Below are 16,567 nucleotides of genomic sequence, written 5' to 3' on the forward strand. Positions count from 1 at the left end.
TAAAGTCTTTTCATTGCCTCCTCTGACTATTCTGGATGAAGTCACTATCATCTCTTATCTTCATTATGATAGCCTTTAAAAATGTCTTCTGGCTTTTTAAGACTGTCCCCTATTTGCTATTGTCAACAGAGAGATAATTACCTTAATATCATCCTTCTGCTTAAAATCCTTCAATGGCTTTTCACTGCTCTTAGTGTTAAAGCCAAAGCTCTACCTGACCTTTCTTCAAGCCCACCTCTGTTACTACTCTGACCTCAGGTCCTAGAACTCTGACTTCCTCTGCTCGCATTGCACTGTCCTCTTCACTATTTTCCAAGCCTCCTTTTAGTCTTTGCCTTTACAATTAGACCCCTCTCCTTCCTGACATCTATATGGCTAACACCTTTAGCTCCCAAGCAAATTTGCCCAAATCTGTTCTTTTGGAAAATTCAACTCTAAGCATCCTATTTACAATTATATTTCTTCCCACCCCACATCTACTTATCTCCAAATTCCCCCATTTCCTTTTACCCTGTTCTACTTTTGTTATTTTCTCTGAAATACATAACCTTTAAATATGCTAGATTATTCTATCACCATCTCTCCACACTGGAATCCAACCTCCATGTGGGCAGACATCTTTGCCTCTTGTATTTACAGTGTAACTGAAGCAGAAAGACAATTGTCTGGAACACAGTAGCTGCTCACTAAATATTTATTGCTGGATGAATGAATACAATAACATTATTAATAAATCACTTCTTTCAACTGAATGTAAAATTTTAGCTAATTGCGTGGTTATAATTGTACCCACTTTATTATGAGAATTATATGATGTGCTTTAGCCTGACCATTCTCTTTGGTAGGAGTAGAAAGAGATTAAAAAAGAAAAGGGGCAAGGGGTGGTCAAGATATAGTAATAAAACCTGTAATGAGCAAGTCTGTCCAGGTAAGTTTGAAATGTGAGAAGAATCTATGGCTTGGGTATAAATTTGCTGGGTTACTTCATTTGGGAACTACCTTATGGATTGACTATTATAAGTTGGGATCAGAATGCCTTGACAATATAGTAACTCCAGTATCTTTTTCATTACCTTATTGCCATGAGAATCAAATTAGCTTTAGTTATTTTTCTTTATGTGTACCCAAACCATGCATCTCTCTGTCCTTATTTTGTTCTGCATGGACAAGAAAGACACATGGTTGTAGATTCTGGAAATATTGCAACTGCTGAAGAATAGACCAATTCCAGAACACAGGGACAGCCTACAGAGCTGGAGCATAGTAAGAAAAGTAAGGAACCCACATTCAGAGGATCAGGACAGTTGTTGATACTTTCATCCTTGGCTTTTATGCCAAGGATTAAACATTATGGTATACGAAAATCATTCTGCAACCATGTAAACAAAACCATAAAGTTTCCCTTAAGTAATATCCCATGCATCCAATCTATGATGTTTGAAAGAGATCACTGATACATTGGTATGCCCAAGTAATACTTTGATCTTTCTTTCTCATACTAAAGAAGTAGAATTGACTCATATTGACAAACAACCAACATGCTTTACCTGAGCATTTAAATCTTAACTTCAGTTAACCTTGTCCAATGAGATCCTGGCTTTCTCCTCCACATGACTTAGCCCAGTGGCTCTCAAGCCAAACAGGCATAGGAGTCACTTGAAGAGGAAGTAAAAGACATGTTGGCCTAGGCTCAACTGAGTAGGTGAGAGCTTGGGTTGTTTTATATTTACCAAGTTTTCCAGTTCATTCTAATAGCTACCAATGCTTGCGGATCATTAGAATAGCAAGCTCATCTGGCCTCCCAAGAGTATATTTAATGAGTATATCAGCCAAAGAGGCTATTAGAATCACCAGCTGGGCTTTGTTAAAGTTTAAGTACCTGCGCATTAACTTTGTAGACCCTTATTCATTCAACCTGAGGAGGAGCTCAAAGGTGTGCGTAAAAAAAAATCTCCATGGGTGATTCTGTCGAGTTTTCCAAATGAAGGAGCAATGCCCAAGTTTTTGAAGTACTCTTTCTCCAAATTTCCATCAGTTGTGAGGAATGATTCTCCTGTTACCCTTTAGAAACAAGTTAACTTAGAATCTCCCTGGCATAACAGTGTTGGGGTGCGGAATGCAGGGGGCCTTGTCAATTTAAATATATATTTTAAAAAGTTTCTGACTCCATATTAGATCAACTACATTTGAATTTCTTAGGCTGAGGTTCATGAATTCACATTTTTATCAGATTTACTAGATGATTCTCTTGCACACCAAGTTGTGAGTATCTTTGGGTTGGAACTTACTCTTTCTTTAAACAGTTTTTAAACTTACTAAACCAAAATCTTTGAATCCTGAGGTACATATGTCTTAAAAGCTTTCCAAGAAGATTTTTAAAGGTCATTATATTTAGGAACTCCTGTATTAATATGTAACTCAAGAAAACCCATCTCTATGAATTGTTTTCCCTAACTCTAGTCCAGTGGCTGTCTTTGGATTTATTAGCACTTAGGAAAAATATATCACACTTACATTTTACTTCGGAAGATATTTCTTGTTCTGCCTCCAGAAATGTAAGCTGAACAAGAGAGAGACTTGAATCTTTTTTTTTTTTGCAGTGCACCTAAGGCTAACCTGTTATGGGCTATGTAGTATTTGCTTCATAAATATTTAAATGAATGACATGCAGTTTTCAAATTTACCTAGTTTCAAAATTATCTCAAGGTCTCCAATGTCCTGTTAACTAACTTAATCTTATATAATCCCATAAAAAAGAAGGTTAATAAAGTGAAAAGTTATATTCAAATATTTTATTAAAACTTATTAATATGTGTAAAAGGTTTTGTAAAGTGGAAAGGATTATCTGAACCAGAAGTTGTAAACTAACAGTACATTTTATTAATTTACCTCCCTTTTTACAACTGTAAACAAACATTTTTAAGCCCACTAAACTCTTTCTTGATCTGTTTTGATTAGGAATTTTCTGATCTGAAAAATATGCAGTTTTAAAAATTAACATTTATAGACTATGTAGTAATGGAGATACACTTCTTGAGTAAAATGTTTATTAAATTTAAAATTGCAAAAAATTGCATGTATTGAATGATGTAATCTAAATGCAAATCTGTATAAGGATTGGAAAGGAAGGCATAAAAATCCTTTTATTTTGATACTTCAGAATGTGAATGCAGAATGATGATGGATTTCTGAAGAATAACTTTTCTTTTTGTTATTTATATTACAAAACTGTTTATTAACATATAAAAATACTTTTAATATTTTTAACATATAAGAAATATAAAGAAACTGCTACAAATGGCCACAGGTTCAGAAATAAACTACAGGTATCTTTATTTTTTAAATCATTTTTACATTTTTTTGTACCATAACATATTCCCAGAAACTGTTATATTATCATTCATTTTTTTGTGCATTTAGGAAACTAGGCAAATGTCCTTCTTAAAAAGAAAACAGGACATTAAACTTTGGCCCCATTTCCTAGGATTTTGAAGACTTTATATGTTAGAGCTGTCAAGGATGGAATACAGAGAAATGAGATAAATGAAAATGACCAAGTAACCCTACTTAAATCCCTTTGTTGATGGTGTCATCTATAGTAGGGAATCTAGAATTTCATTTTTCTGCTCTCTGATAGGCCAGAAGTGTCAGATGGATTTATAAATATGCTATGAAGGACACAAGATAAATCATTTATTGGCTGCATCCTCATTTGTGACAACTCAAATTCTATTCTGTTCAGTCTTGCTTTTTTATCCCTGCACATTTCTTCTTCTCCAGCAATTTCATCTTGGTATATATATATATATATATATATTTTTTTTTTTCTTTTCCAGTACTTACTAAAATTCTCACTAATTACATTTATACATGGACAACACAAATCAAACTATTGTCATATTTTGAAGACTATTATTATCTACTTATATGGATCTTTGAACTCCATAAGATAAAAATAATTTGCACATGTTAATCTGTCAAAAATTGTGATATATATGAAGGTAAATTATAATACACAACTAAAATAATTTTATTTGTTTAATGTACAATGAGCTTAAATTAATTACTCAAGAGCACAGCAATAAGCAATGGTGTTGTGGTCAAAATTTTAAACTCAGATTATTTCTCTATGTCCATGCTTCTTGATTAGAGAATTAAACCTGTGTGAGAGCTTATATGGTTTCCCAAGGATAACAGGATAAACAATGTAATTCTTGCTGGAGAATCAGTTTTACACAATGATAACATAAACATTCTTACATGCTAAATAAAACCCGAATGTTTTATGACATAGACCATGTAACATAATTTTAAAAGACTAAACACTATAAAATATAAAATTAGGACGATTTACAAAGATTAAACACCAGATTTTAAGGAAAGCTTACACTTGTAGTGGGGTCAAAACTAATTATATTTCATAGATCCTTCTTTGTCAGTAAAGTTTTGGGGCAGTAAAACCTTTTGACATTTGTGAAAATATTGAAAAGCACTTCTTTGGCCTATCTTATTTTCTTCTCATGGAAAAATAAAAGAAATGCTCCACGCATTTACTTTGCTTATGTACACTGACACTAACACTTTTTGTTGCCCAGGCACATACTCTAGCAAACACACAATAAACCTTGCCTATGCCAGTTATTACAGAGTCAAATACAAAGGCAGCAAGGGCACCAACTTTACTCTCGAAGTGTGGAAAGTCCAGTGCCGAGAGGTCATCAAGTAGATATAAAAAACATAAAATAATCAGTCTAATGGAAATACGATTGAAGGTCAACGGGAAAATGAAAGAGCACACAGGTCACCTGAAGATTCATGAAATACTGCATAAGGAGCCTGGCATTTGAGCTGAAATTGGAAGGAATGAAGGAATATCAGTACCTTTTCTGTCAGTCAAAGGAGTGTGAGTGGGTCTTGGTCAAAGATAAAATGCAGAGATGATTGATTGGGGGTGGGAGGTTCTGCTAGGAGTGGGATTGTTGTTAATGAAAGAACAGGATGGGTGAAGGCACCAGACTGAGAACAAGGAACGCAGGTATGCCAGTGTCATGGGTGGTAACAGAGCAGCAAAACTGAGGGAGAAACCCTGTCTTTATTCTGTACATTTTTATACAGAAATTATTCTCTTGAAGATGAAGAGTCATTAAAGAATTTTGAGAAGAGATGTGGATGTAAACAATAATAACCGCCTACTTCCTAAGCAATCACCTGTTTAATTTGATGTGATTATCCCTGGGGACTTCATTGTAAAGTAAACTCACATTTTATCTATTATTGCCTCAGGGAAAATAAAAGTATTAATTCAAGAAGTATGTAGTACACCAACAAAGCATAATAACTATAACAGATACCACTGGTTGCCTGGCAAAGAACCATTTCTCCTTTTCTGCTTCTTAAGGGAACTTGAATTTTTTATCCCCTCATGCTTCTCTGTGCAGCCTTGAGCTTCCATGCAAGCAGAACACATTTTTAAATGCAGAGGGTAAACATAATTGGTCTAAGCCAATAGTAAATGATACTTATAGGCTGGGGCATATGACACATTTGATAGAGATGTGACACATTGGATAGAAGAGATGTGAAAAGGTATTTGCCGGCAATAGGCACAAGAGTGGCCATAGTCATAAAAACTTCCTTAATCATTTAAGGCATAAAAAGAAGGCAAAAATCCTTTTTTTTTCTCTCTCTACTGGGTATCTTGTGTCTGGATATATAACCTATAATTATGGCAGACATCTTTCAATATTGAGGGATTCTGGCCAAGAACAAACCTAAGATAGGACACTGGGAACAAAGATGAAAAGAACATAGGTCCGTTATGATGTCAGTGAGTCATCCATGAAATTCTACAACTTCTTAACTTCTCATTTGTATAATAAGAAGCCTTTCTTAAAGCCTAAGCAAGTTAGTTTCCTGTTATTTGTGGCTCAAAGCATCTCAACCGATATAATTAGAATAATTAAATTTAAAGCTTGAAAGGATTCAAAATTCATAGTTCTTATCCGTCTTGTTTTTTATTTGAACATATGGAAGACTTGAGAAAATAAATGACTGGGGTTTGAGGTCAAACAATTAATTATAAGCAGAATCAGCCTTCCTAAGTTCCACAAATATTCTGCCTTCTCATCTTTAATATATTTCAGATTTCTCAGAAGAACATTACACAAATAAAACCATCCAGAAGAGTATGTGACATGTAATAAATAAGTGGTCAACAAATACTGAATAATACCTGACTGAAAATATGGACTCTTATTTCCAGCTTTGCCCAGCTAGTGAACAGTTTTGATATTAACCATCAACTATGACGGTGAGAAAATATATGTTACTTACAACTCACTGAGTCATACATGTATGGATATAGGTTTTCCTACATGCTTTGCTCTATGACATGTGTACAGTTTTTTTTTTTTAAACCATAATCAACTGCTATGTCCCTTCCTCTACTAATTATAACTTAATGGGAGGTAGCTCTTAATTTTCCACTGATGGGTTACTAAAGTTTTGAAGGGGTGATGAGAATATGCATATAGTATAGAGGACTTCACAGATGAAGACCCTTTTGTAGCTGGAGGATGACTGTAGACTCTACAAGCTCTCCAGAACTATAAATTTCCTATGGGTCTTGTTAGTTGACTGTTTCCCAATACTAACCCAATGCCTAGTACATACAGATGCTTAGTGAGTTTTGTTTAATAAAAGAATGTGTAGGCAGTAGAAAATGGGTATCTACAATAAGGAATTGTGAACAAAAGAGAGAAAAAGGCAAAGACATGGGGAAAGTAAGTTGAGAAAATGAACTATGCCCACTTTCTCATTTTGCTAGGTAATGGCCATGATACCAAGTTTAAAGTCAATTCATTTTCTTAATTCTTACTCTGTCATTGTCATCATCTACATTGAGTAATAATAGTAATAATCCTCTATATGTGCATGTATCTGAACACAGATGATACACTAGTCATTTGTGAATTTTATTAGTGTAATGAAATTAGAACCACTGATTAAATGGCACAATAATTTCTACAGAGCAGAGGAAAAAAAAGGTATTTAAAGGAAAGAATGAGCCACAAAGTAAAGCTTACTTTAAAATATACATTTGAGTTTCAAGTTTAAAAAAAGGCAGTCACCAAAGATTGGTATCATGTGATAACAGTGACAGTTTATTAATAATCTGTCATGTAAAGCTGACATATTAGAAGCTGAATTCTGCTCAGCTTTACAATAAAATCCCATCCATTTTATTGCTACTAGAATTAAATATATGCCATTGAAAGGCTTTAGTAAGCTTAAATATGTTCTAAGCTCTTTTTTTTTTTTCCTAACACTTTGTTATCAACAAGTCAAATCGATAAAAGTCTAATCTCGATTTTTCCAGATAGCCATAGTATATCAAAGTGGGAGCAAGATAACATATACATTTTTATAGAGGTTGATAAAGTTTGCCTTTAGACAAACAGAAAAATCTTAGAAACTAAATTACTTGTTCCTGACATGTTGGGAACAGGGAGAAGGCTAGATATAGTGTGGAAATCATATAGAGTAAGTATTAAAAGTTAAGCCTAGGGGATTCACAGATGGATAATTTATTTAATCAGAATTATGTGTGAGGTAGCCAGATAGGAACAATCTATCCAAAGGTGTGAAGAAGTGATAATCCATATGTATTCAGACTAAAGGATTTAGGTGAGGCATTTTGTAACAAGTAAATATCACTGAACTAGTTTTTCAGAAATATCAGTTGAAAGTGCCCATCAGAAGTAGAACTCCATTTTTTCCTATATATATTTTAGGAAAAAAAAACCCACAAAACTGCACTTTAACAGTTCTGTGTAATCAATTCATTATTGAATAGGAAGCAAAAATTCTCAGAGAATATTTGTACATGCAGTGTTCTCAAATTCAAATTTCATTTATGTTACCAAAACTTTTTACCTATGTCTTTCTAACTGTATTATTATTATTTGGACTTCAATGGGTGTTCATGACTTCAGATTAGACTTCTATTGCATAATTCAATCTTTCAATTTTGGGTCCAAATAATGCACAGTAATCCTTCAGTTTCCACTATTTTCCTTCATGCAGGATGTTACTTGTATGTCTTTTAACTTCATTTTTCCCCAAGCCCTGCCATCACTGTGAAAATAAACTAACCTAATTTAACTGGCATCAATTACCTCTATATGTGGTTTGTGTTTCTTAACTGGATTTTTTCCTTTAACTATCACTTACATTCAGGGACACATGAAATAAACCCTGAAATATTTATTTCTATAACCTATGCTGTATTTCTCAGATAAGCTCATTATTTATCTATTTGGAATGGCTAGTGGAGGCTAAGAAGTATTAGTGCTACTTAAGTCTTAGAACCAATATTCAAGACAGCTTTTTGTGTTTTACCTTTGTTCTCCTTGATTTCATTATGACACAGAGATTGGTAATTTAGAAAAAGTGGAGAAACATCTAATTAGCTCTTGATTATTGTACTCAATATTTCATCATCTTTGGCTATCTAAAACAGGTGAGAAAGCAGAAAGAAAAAGAAAACAAACAAAATCTTCTGAAGCAAATCCCAAGCTCTTCAAATATCCAAATATATGGATTAAAAAAATTCCATCTTTAGTTTCAAGAATTTTAATCTATAAACCCCAACATTTCCTCATCACATTGTTTCAATATTATGAAGACTTGAAACACACTAGCTCATTATTAAAATAAGATATTATCTACTTTGCTGTTCTACTTCCATTGTATTACATTATGAGTTACTCTTAAATGATGACATGGCTTAGACTAAGCACCCAGAGATGAAAAATATACATTCTAAGAATGTATTTAAATTAAGATTGTTACTTCACGAGGAAAAACACATGCAATTCTAAGAACATGTATACTGCAACCTGTGGCAAACACATGCATGTTTGCATAACTGATGCAAAATTTTTAAAAATAAATAATCCTGATTTTTATACCGTCCTTTCTATCAGGCACAAAACAAGTATGTGATGCACTGTTGTGTTTTTGGTGAAAAATTTAAAACAAACAAACAAACAAAAGATATATATGTCTCTCTTCTTTCTATATATATATCTCTCACAAGACAAGTATTAAATAAAATCTTAATGAAGTGCATATAATAGTATTCTTTAGTTAATACTTAAGGCTGTACTTATTATGGCTGTTATATACTTATATAACTTACTAGACATAATATTTTAGAAACAATAAATATATTTTAACAATGATTACATTTAAATGCTTAAAGGTTAGCCTAGTATTCTGATATTTTAATGATCCTGTAGAACATTCATATTGCATACTTTTGGTTCACTTAATAATATCTTATGGAAATAAATAAGTCATTTAGGCTTAAAGTCAAATAATTTTGTTATAGTGCTGAATTTTTATTTCAAAATTGTGGCCACATAACTAACTGTGGTGCATAAAACTTATAATGGGCAATTCATAAATATATATATTGACTTAACAAAATACTACATATTGCTTATTTATTTTTATTTTTATTTTTATTTTTTTTTGAGGCGGAGTCTCTCTCTGTCGCCCAGGCTGGAGTGCAGTGGTCGGATCTCAGCTCACTGCAAGCTCCGCCTCCCGGGTTTACGCCATTCTCCTGCCTCAGCCTCCCGAATAGCTGGGACTACAGGCGCTTGCCACCGCGCCCGGCTATTTTTTTGTATTTTTTAGTAGAGACGGGGTTTCACCGGGTTAGCCAGGATGGTCTCCATCTCCTGACTTCGTGATCCACCCGTCTCAGCCTCCCAAAGTGCTGGGATTACAGGCTTGAGCCACCGCGCCCGGCCCATATTGCTTATTTTAATAGATGCATTAAATTATTAAATAACTACATACCAATGTCTTCATATTTATGTATGAATTTTATAATAAAACATTAAAACATATACAGAGCAATTACTATTCTAATCCAAATCTATTTATCTTAAATGCATAAGGTAATAAACATAGAGCAATGTAACACCTGGGGTCCATTTACTGTAAAAGTTTATACAATAAGAATTTAGAGAAACCATAATATCTTAGTAAGAACAGACAAGGCAAAAATATCTTAAATAGAACATAAAAAACTTTGATCATAGAAGGAAAAGGAAAAAAAAACTAATAAACAGAAATAAATCAAAATTAGGAACTTCTGTTCATCAAACTATATCATCCAGAGAGTAATGAGAAAATCCACCAAAGAGTTGAATACAGAGTGCAAATATTCAGTGGTGTTCTGGTAAATATTTCACAACTAACTCTCCAGAAGGAAAAAATAAAGCCATTATTTCTGGTGTTTCTCACACTATGTTGTGAAAATACTTCTATCATGACAGATTTTCAAACCCATAATTCTTGACACTTTCATAATTGGCTATGGTTAGTTTTGAGAATGCATTTAAGAATGTAAGAATGTTAGTCTAAGAATATATTTAAATCAGGATTATTACTTAATGAGGAAAAACACATGCAATTCAAAAACCATACATAAAAGGGCAATGCAATCTGTGGCAACTACACATTTGCAGAATTGATTCTGAATTTTAAGAAAGGCATAATGCTGATTTATTAACTGGTAGTTTTAAATCCCCTATTGGAAATATACAATGACATATATATACACACACACATACATATATGTATATAAGTATATACATATACATATATATATGGTTTTTTAAAAAAGAACATTAGAGTACTTTGAAGTCCTGTTATACTCTTTCTAGTCACTAAACCTACAGAGCATAAGCAATATCTTCACTTCTAGAAGTAGGGTTTGCCTCCTTTTTCTATATTCTATAAATGAAATCATACAGTAGGTACTGCTTTGTTTCTTTTGCCCAACATTATGTTTGTAAAATTGCGTGCAGTGTTAAATTGCTCATTTTCATTGCTGTGTAGTATTTTTATATATATATATATAATATATTTATATTAAATATTTTATATATTTATTATATAAATGTATAACATATATATATTCATTTTATTTAATAAATATTTAATAAATATATATTTATTTATTTTATTTAATAAATATATATTTATATATATCTATCTCAGTGTATGTATAAACACAACCCAATAGAAAAGGGCAGATAATCCAGTAAGGAAAGAAAAGGCAAAAGTTTTAGGACATTTCAACAATAATGTAGCCACATGAGAAATAAGAGCAAATAGAAGTGTTTAATAACATAAACTTCAAGGTATTCCAATTATAATACCCCGATTCACATACCCAAACTGAAAAACCCCAGTGTCAGTGACTATAGGGAATATCTCAACTCTCATATCCTGCTCCTAAAACTGATAGACACTTGATGAATTGTCAATATGTACTGAAGCAGAACATGTGCATATCTGATGTACACAATAAAATATGTACATGTGTTCTCCAAAAACACATGTTCCTGATATCCAAATCAACACTATTGATAAAAGCCAAAGTCTGGATGCTACTTAAGTGCCTATCAGTATTAGAAAGGGTTAATAATTTGGTCTATCCACACAGTTGAATACTACACAGCAATGAAAATGAGGAATTTAACACTGCACGCAATTTTAGAAACATAATGTTGGGCAAAAGAAATAAAGCAGTACCTACTGTATGACTTCATTTATAGAATATAGAAAAAGGAGGCAAACCCTACTTCTAGAAGTGAAGATATTGCTTATGCTCTGTAGATTTAGTGACTAGAAAGAGTATAACAGGACTTCAAAGTACTCTAATGTTCTTTTTTTTTAAAAAAAACTGATGTTAGTATTGGTTATATGGGTGTATTCATTTTGTAACAATTCAGTAAGACTGTGCACTTAAGATATGAGTAATTTTCTGTGTGTATATAAGATAATTAAAACACTGGAGATAATAGTAATTTTTAAAAATATTTTTGTTTCTTATTATAAATTGAAATTATTTTAAAAGTTCATTCACGTATATTTGTGAAGTATAATTTGAAACTTAAAAATAAGTACTTGGAGATAAAATTATTACTCTAAGTGCATCTAAATAATTCCTCTAAATTTCTCCCATTATCAGCATAGTACTCCTGGTAAGGCAGAGGAATTTTACTTTCCTCCTATATGATACTTGTTTTAAATAATCCTATATTATGTTGAGTGTTTCTTTAAACAGTAATGAAAAAGAATGTCTTATAGTTCCTAGAGATGGGTTGTTATCTACAATCATTTTAAAACATCTTTTTCAAGATATATTGCAATAATGCCATATGCCCAAATAAACAGGAGTGTTAATCAACTACCTTTGTGCTTCCAAGGATGTCATTTCCCCCAAGTATAAAATGTATGATACAAATGCCCACATTGTCTGGGTTTTATATATTTATTATAAGGTAAATCTTTATTATGTTTACTATTAAGCAACAGATAAACTCTGAAAGTTGACTTACTGAAAATTAATTTCATCAGTCTCACAATAACACAAATAAACTCATATTTATGTATATTCTGTAGTCATCAATTGTTAATGTAATCCAGATTCACATTTTTAACAAACCTTATTGAATACATATAACCACAAGAGTTAATGAATAATTAATGCCTTAAAAACTGCCTTATAAATCACTTGTTATTTATTACCATTTTATTTTCATAGTTACATACTTTACTCTCAACTTCCTGGAGCTCTACCATCAAGCTACATGGAGGGACTCAATTTTGATACATCTTGACAGATGATAAAATAAGTTTTACTTTCAATAACTCATTGCCATCAAATAGACTTCATTATGAAAAATTGTCATTCATGTTCAAAGAACTGTTTTCAGTGGTATCAATCTTTACCTTTGTGGGCTATGCCTTCAAATTTACATAGAAATCTATTAAAGACGATATCAAATAACTGTATTACTATAATCTATCCAAGAACATAAAAATTTTGATAGAAAATATCACATAACTTCTTCAATATTTATGGTTAAATATCAAATGACTTACTTGAATTTTCTTTATTTTGAAAAAACTGGACATGATTTAAAACAAAGATAATGAAAATAACTCTAAAATTAGGTAAATCTTACCGTAAGCTCACAGGTTTGGAATTCAAAGAAAACGTTCACCACCCTGAGACCTAGAAAAGTATAACCCAAAACATTCTTTATTAGTACTAGCATTCAATTTAAAGAATCTTAAGGGGTTAGTAATTCAATATGAGAAACGTTATTATATGAGTAATTAGTGTACATATCACTTGACAAACATTTTTGACTACAGTATTTGTCTGAAATAGCATTAGCAGTTACTCATCTTACATCAAAGTACAGTGATTTAAGATTAATTATTGTAATTTAGGCTCCTTTGATGCAGTGATGACAAACAAGCAGACAATTATTGTCTACTTTTTTCTTGTAGGACTATAGGTAATGGATACATTTGCAAGCTTAATGTATTTTGTTAGAGAAGCTTCTCTGTTTCATTCATTTAACAATGTCAGACATAACATATATCCTGACATACACATGTGCAAACATGTACACATACAGATGTGGCTATCATACCATAATCCTACTTTTTATCTCTGCTTTATCCATTTTAATTACTAATAAATAACTCTCCATGATATATTCTATAAAGTATGTAAAAATTTTAAAGGCTGTACAGTACTCCATCATTCACTGTACATCCTAAATTATTTAAGATATTTGATTTAATAATTATGCCAGTTATTGTCTTTAAATCATCTTTAAAATAGCCAGTTAGTTACCATTGTGTGTGACTTTATGTAATAGTTACTGAGGCCAGGTGTGGTGGCTCATGCCTGTAATCCCAGCACTTTGGGAGGCTGAGGAGAGTGGATCACGAGGTCAGGAGTTCGAGACTAGCCTGGCCAATACGGTGAAACCCCATCGCTACTAAAAAATACAAAAATTAGCCATGCGTGGTGGCGCACACCTTTAGTCCCAGCTACCTGGGAGACTGAGGCTGGAGAATCGCTGGAACCCAGGAGGTGGAGGTTGCAGTGAGCCGAGATCATGCCACTGCACTCCAGCCTGGGTGATAGAGCAAGACTCTGAGAAAAAAAAAAAAGAAAGAAAGAAGGAAAGAAGGAAAGAAGGGGAGGAGAGGGGGGAGGAGACGGGGGAGGAGAGGGGGGAGGAGAGGGGGGAGGAGAGGGGGGAGGGGAGGGGAGGGGAGGGGAGGGGATGGAAGGGAAGGGGAGGGAAGGAAGTTACTGACCCCTTTGTAACCAGTTTTCTCATTTTGATGCAGTGGTAACTTAACACACATTATTAGCCATCAAGTTCGTCTAATGCTTGATGGATATTATCATATATGAACAATAGAAGAAAACTAGATATTTAACCTCTGCCCTCAATGAAGAAATTAGTAGTACTTGCAAACTCTTTGGAAAATTCATGAATGACTGGTAGATCTAAGGTAAGTGCTCTACTGTGTAATCTCTAGCTAACTGCACTATAATTTAAAATAGAAAAACTATAATAGATTGAGTCTTTTATGTCAATTCTTTAATTGTTGGTACTATTTAGGGAGAATGTGTTTTTCTCAGGTGTTTATATATTAAACTGTTTCAACTGGTTTCTACCATAATTGAAGAAAATAGTTTATATAACTTCATTTATTTGATGAAGGAATAATACTTCATTGTTAGGAGGGATTATCATACGTGAAAGTGAATCTGATAGTAAAATGAACCACTTGAGAGGTGATATAAAATGTTTCTCTTTTTGATGAAATGTTAGAGGAAAACAAAATATCACTATCAAAGAGGTGCAAAGGAGTACACTACAATTCTTCTAGTAGATCTCCCAGGCTCATTCATTCAGTATGACTTTCTGCTTTCATTGACCCTCCAGGAGCAAGGACAGAGATGATTTCAGGAGATCTAGTCCTTATTGACATTTGTGAAAGGAGAATCCTCTCCAAAGAATCTAGTGTGATTTGAAATGCTCGTACTTTAAAAAGTCAATCAATGAATTAGAATGACTTTTCTTGCCCTACCTTTTTATTTAGAGGTGCAGCAAATTAAATTTTGATTAAATGTTAAAAGGTTGAGTATTAGAGTTAACATTTGGCTGACGCTAAATATTACCATTGTATAATAAACTTCTTGGATACACAAATTAAAAGTTTTAATTGTTATTACTATTTTATTATTAAAAGTTTAAAGTCAAACTTTAAGGTTTTAACATTATAGCACAGAAACTATAATTTCTGTTAACACGATCAGATGCTAGATTACTCCTGCAGGCACTGTGTTGCATATTTGTAATATCAGATTGACACTTTTAACAGAATAATGGAATTTCAACATAAAAAGCCCTTAAAAAGATTTATGTCCTTTTGTTCTATCTAGAATGTTTATCTATATTTGAAAGTGAATATTTCGACATTAACAATAAATCCAAAAGACATCCTTGTTCGTATTACTGACATTGTTATGCTGATCAGATATATTGTGTATGTAGATTGTAAGTCATGGCTCATATTTAAGTTCAGGGATTCCAGAAATGATATTCAAAGTATTTGACTAGTTGGTCTTCCAAGGACAAATCCAATCCAGAGAGGTAATTTTAGGCATACAAGAAGGTCAAAGCAGAAACACAGTTTATTCCAAATTTAATTTACCATTTTCAGTGATATGTGGAGCTTGACTCAGGCAAAGATACATTTAAAAAGGAAAGCGTTGGCTGGGCATGGTGGCTCATGTCTATAACCCTAGCATTTTGGGAGGCTGAGGCAGGCAGATTGCTTGAGCCTACGAGTTTGAGACCAGCCTGGGCAACATGGAGAAATTCCATCTCTACAAAAAACACAAAAATTAGCCAGGGGTGGTGGTGTGTGCTTGTACTCCCAGACATTTGGGGGGCTTAGAAAGAAGGATTGCTTGAACCCTGGAAATTGAGGCTGCAGTGAGCCAAGATCGTGCCACTGCATCCAGCCTGGGGGACAAAGTGGGACTTTGTCTCAAAAAAATAAAAATAAATAAAAAGGAAAGAGTTTAACATGATGTGCATAAATAACTATTTTTAGAGGAGAGATTTGTGATGAAGGGCCAGTTATTAAACTGTCAGTGACATTGCCACTAGGTTGGAGTTTTATCCTTGATAAATTTTAAGAAATTTTATTTCACATAAGATTCCAGCTAAATGAATTGGATCAGGCCGGGCACGGTGGCTCATGCCAGTAATCCCAACACTTTGGAAGGCTGAGGCGGGTGGATCACCTGAGGTTAGGAGTTCGAGACCAGCTGGCCAACATGGTGAAACCCCTTCTCTACTAAACATACAAAAATTAGCTGGGTATGGTAGTGCACACCTGTAGTCCCAGGTACTTGGGAGGCTGAGGCCAGAGAATAGCTTGAACCCAGGAGGCAGAGGTTGCAGTGAGCTGAGATCGCAATATTGCCCTCCAGCCTGGGTGACACAGTAAGACTTCATCTCAAAAAAAAAAAAAAAAAAAAGGATCAGATATACTTCTCTCATTTATACTAGTTATTTGAGGAACAACCATTCAGAAAGCACTGATGTTAAGTGAAGTAAGCAAACCACAAAAGAAATTATTGATAATTTTA

General features: G+C 33.2%; 1 protein-coding gene across 44 annotated transcripts in view; it reads right to left on the reverse strand.

The window, feature by feature from the left end:
• PTPRD (protein tyrosine phosphatase receptor type D) overlaps positions 1-16,567 on the reverse strand; it is a 2,329,646-nt gene that overhangs the window by 1,240,681 nt on the left and 1,072,398 nt on the right. For all 44 annotated transcript variants that reach the window (XM_017949398.3, XM_017949394.3, XM_017949399.3 and 41 more), the window contains one exon: positions 13,056-13,105. The gene's annotated coding sequence lies outside the window, so the exon portion shown is untranslated. The remainder of the gene's footprint in view (positions 1-13,055; positions 13,106-16,567) is intronic.

This window comes from Papio anubis, chromosome 13 (assembly GCF_008728515.1).
Source record: "Papio anubis isolate 15944 chromosome 13, Panubis1.0, whole genome shotgun sequence".
Taxonomy (NCBI): domain Eukaryota; kingdom Metazoa; phylum Chordata; class Mammalia; order Primates; family Cercopithecidae; genus Papio; species Papio anubis.